The sequence below is a fragment of the Canis aureus genome, chromosome 29 (genome assembly GCF_053574225.1).
Source record: "Canis aureus isolate CA01 chromosome 29, VMU_Caureus_v.1.0, whole genome shotgun sequence".
NCBI classification, from domain to species: Eukaryota; Metazoa; Chordata; class Mammalia; order Carnivora; family Canidae; genus Canis; species Canis aureus.
In genome coordinates this window covers 28,856,482-28,863,003 of record NC_135639.1, presented here as the reverse complement: position 1 = coordinate 28,863,003, position 6,522 = coordinate 28,856,482, and the positions used below count along the sequence as shown (strand labels likewise).

General features: G+C 45.4%; 1 pseudogene; it reads left to right on the top strand.

Moving 5' to 3' along the window:
• Positions 1 to 1,301: 1,301 nt before the first annotated feature.
• On the top strand, positions 1,302 to 2,454 carry LOC144300817 (armadillo repeat-containing protein 10 pseudogene; annotated as a pseudogene).
• The last annotated feature ends 4,068 nt before the right edge of the window (positions 2,455 to 6,522 follow it).

Below are 6,522 nucleotides of genomic sequence, written 5' to 3'. Positions count from 1 at the left end.
AGTTACAGTTCAGAATCTCTTCTGGGGCTCATATACCCTTTCAGAATTTCCATGAATCTAGATATATAGTGCAATCTTTATAATAATAAACCATGGTCCAGCTGCGTAAAATATCAGGGCAGTGTACTAGACAGCCTAGAAGGCTCATAGGACCTCTGCAACTTCAAGTCATGGTAGATCCATTTTACAGATGAGTAGAGTGAGGTTCAGTGATGTAAAAACAACTTGCTTAAGGTTACTCAGCTAGTATCAGAGCAGGGGATTGAACTGATCTATTTGCCTTCTCCAGAAAACTCTTTGAGACACAATGACCAACTGTTGGCTGCTTCACTTGGGTACCCACTTCTTTCTCCATAGCTTCCTTGGTAAGGCCTCTCATCTAAGAACTGCTTCCATACCCTGGCTCTGTCATTGATCTGAACACTGATGTGTCAAGGTCTCTGGACCCCAGGAAGCAGTGCCCTGCCTGTGCCCTCTAGTGGTCATAGGGAGATGCACAACCCTCTCAGGCACTCTGAGGACCTCTTTCAGCACACTCTGGTGTGGGCTAGCGACCCAAGGCTTCTGGAGTCAGACTTCAGAGGTGCATAAGTCTTCCCTGGCCTAAGGAAGGAGCTGGATTCTCTGGGTCCTCCACTTCTACTAGTCCTTTAAGAAAGACCCACCCATGTTTGACAGTGGCCAAAATTAGATTGAGAAGGACTTGGCATGAGCCCCAAATTCCTCTTCAGAGAGTCAGCAACAGCAGCTGACTCAGAGTCTGTATAATTGATGTCTATTCTTAGTGTCCACAGTTCTTTGTTCATTGACACCCCTATGCCTGGTGTGCTAAGTTCCCAAATATTTCCCAAATGTACTTATCTTGTGTGCTCTTGAGTAGGTCCCAATCTTTCTGAGCAACAGCGCCCCATCTGGCAATGGGGAACACCTGCCTTATCAACCCCACAGGGGTATGTGATGAGGGTCAAACCAGAGAAGCAAATGTAAAATGGGGTTGAGGTTTGAGGTGATCCACCCTCTTCTCCTACAGACGTCTTGGGAGTCCTGGAACCCGTGTGCAGATCCAGCCTCTAGAGCCACTCACAGTCTCTCAGCATTTCTTCAGATAAATGACAAACTTGCCCTGGATGGATTCTGGGTCACACAGGACCACTGGGGCTTTTGGGCCAATTAGAAAAAGCCACTGCGGGGCCTGCGCTGGGGTAGTGGTGGGATCCACTTGCTCCCAGGCCGGGCCTTTGGGCCTCGTGTGCCAGGCCCAGCGCTGCGCCCCAGCCCTGCGCCCCGACCCCAGCTGCAGCATGGGCGGCGCCTGGGACGTGGGCTGGGTGGCCGAGGGCCTGGTCCTCCGGGCCAGTGCCTGCTACTGCATTTACAAGCTGATGCGGGGCTGGTGGTGAGGCACCCACGGGCTTCGGCTGCGCCCCTCGCACTCCGTAGAAGACTTAACCAGTGGTTCATATGATGATGTCCTAAATGTTGACCAGCTCCAGAAACTCCTCTACCTGCTTGAGTCAACTGATGATCCTGTAATTATTTAAAGAGCTTTGGTCACTCTGGGTAACAATGCAGGCTTTTCAGCTAACCAAGTCATTATACGTGAATTGGGTGGTATTCCAATCATTGAAAGCAAAATCAACAATCCCAACCACAGCCTTAAAGAGAAAGCTTAAAATGCATTGAATAACCTGAGTGTGAATCTTGAAAATCAAGTCAAGATAAAGGTATACATCAATCAAGTCTGTAAGGATGTCCTCTTTGGTCCCCTGGACTCTGCAGTGCAGCTGGCTGGGCTGAGACTGTTAACAAACATGACCGTGACTAACAACCACCAGCACATGCTTACTGATTACATCACAGACCTGTTACTCACAGGGGATGGAAGTACCATGGTTCAAGTTTTGAAACTCCTTGTAAATTTGTCTGAAAATCCAGCCATGACAAAAGTACTACTTGGTTCCCAAATGGATTCCTCATTCCTTTCCCTTTATGACCACCACGTGGCAAAGGAGATTCTTCTTCGAGTCCTAACGCTATCTCAAAATATAAACAACTGTTTCGAAAAAGGTTCTTTAGCTGTTCAACCTACTTTCCCTAAAGGTTCCCTGTTTTTCCTGTTATATGGAAAATAATGTGCCCAGAAAATGAGGGCTTTAGCCAAACACCATGATGCAGATGTGAAGGAAAAGGTCATAGTCATACCCAGGTTCTGACTAGTTTTCATCTTCCAGCTGCCGAATCTTAAACAGTAAATATCACATTCATCATCAACCCAGCTAGAACCTGCCATGATCTTGTGGCTTATTTTGAACCAGTTTTGAACCATTTGATTGATACCAGATGAACTGAAGAGCTTTTTCTGACACTCTTTCTTTTCATTTTGCTGTTTGCCGAGTTTACTTCAATTATTTCCTCAATGTGACATGACAGTTGCCTTATTTACATGTTAGCTAACCTTGCATCCTTTGAAGTGCTGTGCTGTCACCTGCCTTCATGCATGACTGGCTGGTTGCTGCAGGGCCACAGCCGAAAGGCCCTGGTGCTTGTGGCAGGGAGGGGTTCCAGGGTCTTTGAGGCCAGCAGGCCAGCCCAGCCATACTGCTTCCAAAAGTCTCACTTGCCCACAAGGGTAAGTCTCTAACTCATCCCTGCCCACAACTTCTCATCATGAGAGTTTATTCTGAGTCCATGAAACTGTCTCCTCGCCCTCACTACTCCCATTCCATAGGCCAGCCTTTGAAGATGCAGCATGTGACTCCACCATAGGCAACTGGTTAAATCAGTTCTCTCATCCTAAATGAGGAGTCTGAATGTGCTCATGTGTTATGGCATGCTTGAAATGTGGATTTTTTTTTTAATGAAAACTATGCTTATATCCAGAGAGATTGATTCCTGGGAGTGGGACTGTTGAAGGGGCTTTCCTATGTACACCTTCTTCTACCATTTGAATTTTTTAGCTATCAGCATGAATTTTATAATTTTTTAATTAAAAGGAAAATACAAGTTAAAAAAAAAAAAGAAAAAGCCACTGCTTCCTCCAAGTGGACATGGCTTTGCCAGGTGCCTGGCTCAGGTGTCTCATGGGCTGGACACCCTTGTTCAGTGAATAACCCACACAACCAAATGTGGGAACTTTGGTGCCACAGGCATCTCCAAATCCCTTTAGTCCCTGAATAGCATGACATTGAATGGACGTGATGACTATCTTTATAGGACACCTAATAACTGCTTCAGGAAAAATTCAGCAATGACTAGGTGGCGTGGCCTCTAAAGTGGGGAGAGAGTGGGTAAGGCCATCCCTCTGACTGGGTTTGTTGACATCTTCAAGCACTGGTACACATATTGCTCTTGTCACTACCCCTACAACCTAAAGAGTTATTTCCTTAACTGACTGAGGTTCCCACAGTAGATTTAATCCTTAAGTCACTAGAAGCTACAGACGAAGACCTGGGTTGTGGACAGGGATGAGTTAGAGACTTATCCTTGAGGGCAAGCGAGGACAAATAACCCTGTGGCGAAAGATGACCCTATCACAAAGTTTTAGACTATTTTATTCTCCTTCTCCTTCTGCCCTCCTCTCCCCCCTCTCCCTCCTTACCCCATCTCTCCTTCTTCTCTGCCTTCAGCCTCTTCCTCTGTCAACCCCTGTGGGTTGCTCAGTCTTCCCTTTCTCCCTTTCTCTTCCCCTTTCTTCCCTCATGACTCCTTTTATCTACTGACTCATAATATGGAATTAAAGAGTACTCCATAGCCTTAAATATCCAATTATTTGTATTTAAAAATGACACAACTTGTGAACCAGCCATAATTCTCTCATAAAAATATCAACTATGTGAAATTACTTTCTTATTTGTATGTAAACTGTAGTACTTTTTCTGTGCATCAGTGATCTTTGAAAAAGAAAAGCTCCCCTCCTCAACCCTCTGCCACAGACACACACAATTTCTACAATAATAAGGAGGGAGGGAAGAAGGGAAGCCAGCAAGGAGGTGTCCATCTGATCAGTATCAAGGGGAAGTCCTCAGGACCCAAGCGCAGGGAAGGTTTAGGACTGCAGAATGTTGAAGGTGGATCCTCTACTCCACGTCCTTGCTTTGTTTCCAGGCTCCCCACCCTACCCCAAGTTTTCTACAGAAGGCAAATAGATCATGTCAGCCCTCCCCCCCTCCAGATGGAGGCCAGAGAAGTTACATGATTTCTCCAAAGTCACACAGTTAGTTCATGGCAAAACCTTGAGTAGAACCTATTTGTTGAACACAGCAAATGTAATAATGCAGGGTATGTAATGTGAAGATGCTGTAGGAGCTATAAGAATTCTAACAGCTTAATAAGACCCAGTTGCCACTTAAATGGAATTATGACCTCCAGGGAGAAGATAGATCATTTAACCTACACTCATTTACGAGGTGGACAAAATCAGATACCACCCCAAGGTCTATAGATTACATGTCAAATTCACATTCACATGCAATAGTTCACTCTAATGGAGGGGTCGGGGATATGGGCCATGGGCACAGAAGATGATATGTTTTCCTTTCAGCACTCAGCACACACCCAGCACCTCCCTCGCTGACATGTTAGACAGCAGCTCCTGTTTCTCTCTGCCCTCTATCCTCTAAGTACCTTCTGCAATAAGCCATGTGATTCCTCTTCCCTGCTAGGCTGTGACATGCAATTAGCAGGCAGTCTTGCTGACTGGCTTTGAGTTTATTAAGTCTTGAATTCCCAGAGCACTTTGTTCACTTTCTTTTTTGAATGACACCAATCACTTTCTGTACAGTAAAAAAAAAAAAAAAAAAAGTATGGAGTATTTACTATGGCCAAGCACTGTGCTGGCCACAAGGAATAGATACAATAAGCCAGGTGCCTTCTCTTCAGTTGGGTATATTGCTGTGGGGGGCGGTGTTCATTTGTAAAGAATATTTCCCTTCCTCTGAGATGGGAAGTGATAACCTGTGGGTTGCATGGGATACTGTTGGTCCAATGAGGAGGGATCAGGACAGACTTCTGGGAGATGAACCAAGTTTTGAGGCATGAATAGGAGTTAGCCAGTGTAAAGGAAGTAAAAGTGTTTCTGTAAAAGGAAAAGTGAGGAGTTTGTAGGAGATGGGGTTAAAAGATTGCTGGGGACAAGTGATGCTCACTTGTGTCACTATAAAGTTTTCCCACATTGAAGCCCTCTCTCTGGGTTGTGGGAGAAATAGGTAGTTATGCATAGGTTTTGTTTTGACTCTAGGAACAATTTCCTTTGGCTTCAAAGCTTACATTGGAATAGTAAGGGAAACTGCAGTGGAGACAGGTATACTGTATACTATCAGTTCAGTTTTTCTGTACATCTAAAAAGATCCTAAAAACTAAAGTCTATTCATTCTTTAAAAACCCCACATTGGATTACTTAACTTATTTTAGAGGGTGGGGCAGCCAATGCTATCTTCATTGTCATGGAGAACATGGAGAGCATGCTCCATGGAGGTCTGACAAGGAGGCTTGCTTCCTTCTCACCCCTATTTCTCCCTAGTCCTTTCTCTTTTTTTTTTTTAATTTTTATTTATTTATGATAGTCACACACACACAGAGAGAGAGAGGCAGAGACATAGGCAGAAGGAGAAGCAGGCTCCATGCACCGGGAGCCCGACGTGGGATTCGATTTCGGGTCTCCAGGATCACGCCCTGGGCCAAAGGCAGGCGCCAAACCGCTGCGCCACCCAGGGATCCCCCTAGTCCTTTCTCTTCTCAGTCGAGGGCACCACCTGTCCCCTGCTCAGGTCAGCCTGGTTTGATCATCCTTGGTCCCTCCGTCCCCCTCACCCCATATCTAGGCCGGCACCAAGTTCTAGAGATTGTACTTTACACTCCCTCTGCAGTCCTTACAGTTTGCTTCATCTCCTGTCCTCTCCTCTAGAATGAACCACCAACATCCTCTTTCTCCCAGCCTGGCTTCTTCAACGGCCTCTTAAGTAGACGCCTATAGTAATCTGCTCAAGCTGCACTAAAAAATCACCACAGATCAGTGGCTTAAAGAAAACAAATGTATCTTCTCATGATTCTGGAGGCTGGAAGTCTATGATCAAGATATTGGCGGTAGTGGTTTCTTCTGAGGCCTTTCTCCCTGTGTCTTCACATGGTCTTCCCCCTGTGCCTGTGTGTCTGTGACCTAATCTCCTCTTCTTATAAGGATACCAGTCATGGTGGATGTGGATTAGGGCCCAACCTAATGAACTCACTTTAACTTAATTAACAAATAAAGTCACAATCTGCGGTATTGGAGATTATCAATTCTACAGATGATTTTGGACGGAGGATGACACACCGATCAGCACATACTACTTCTATTCTTGTGTCCCTCTGCATGAAGAATCATGTGCAGAAGTCACATTCTTCACACAGCTACCAGAGTGATCTTCTGAAAATGTAAGTCAGATAGAGTTACATACTGCTTAAAAGCCTCCAGTGGCTTCCCAGTGTACTTAGAGTGAAATACAGACTCTTCCCCATAGCCTACAAGGCATGGTCTGACCCCTA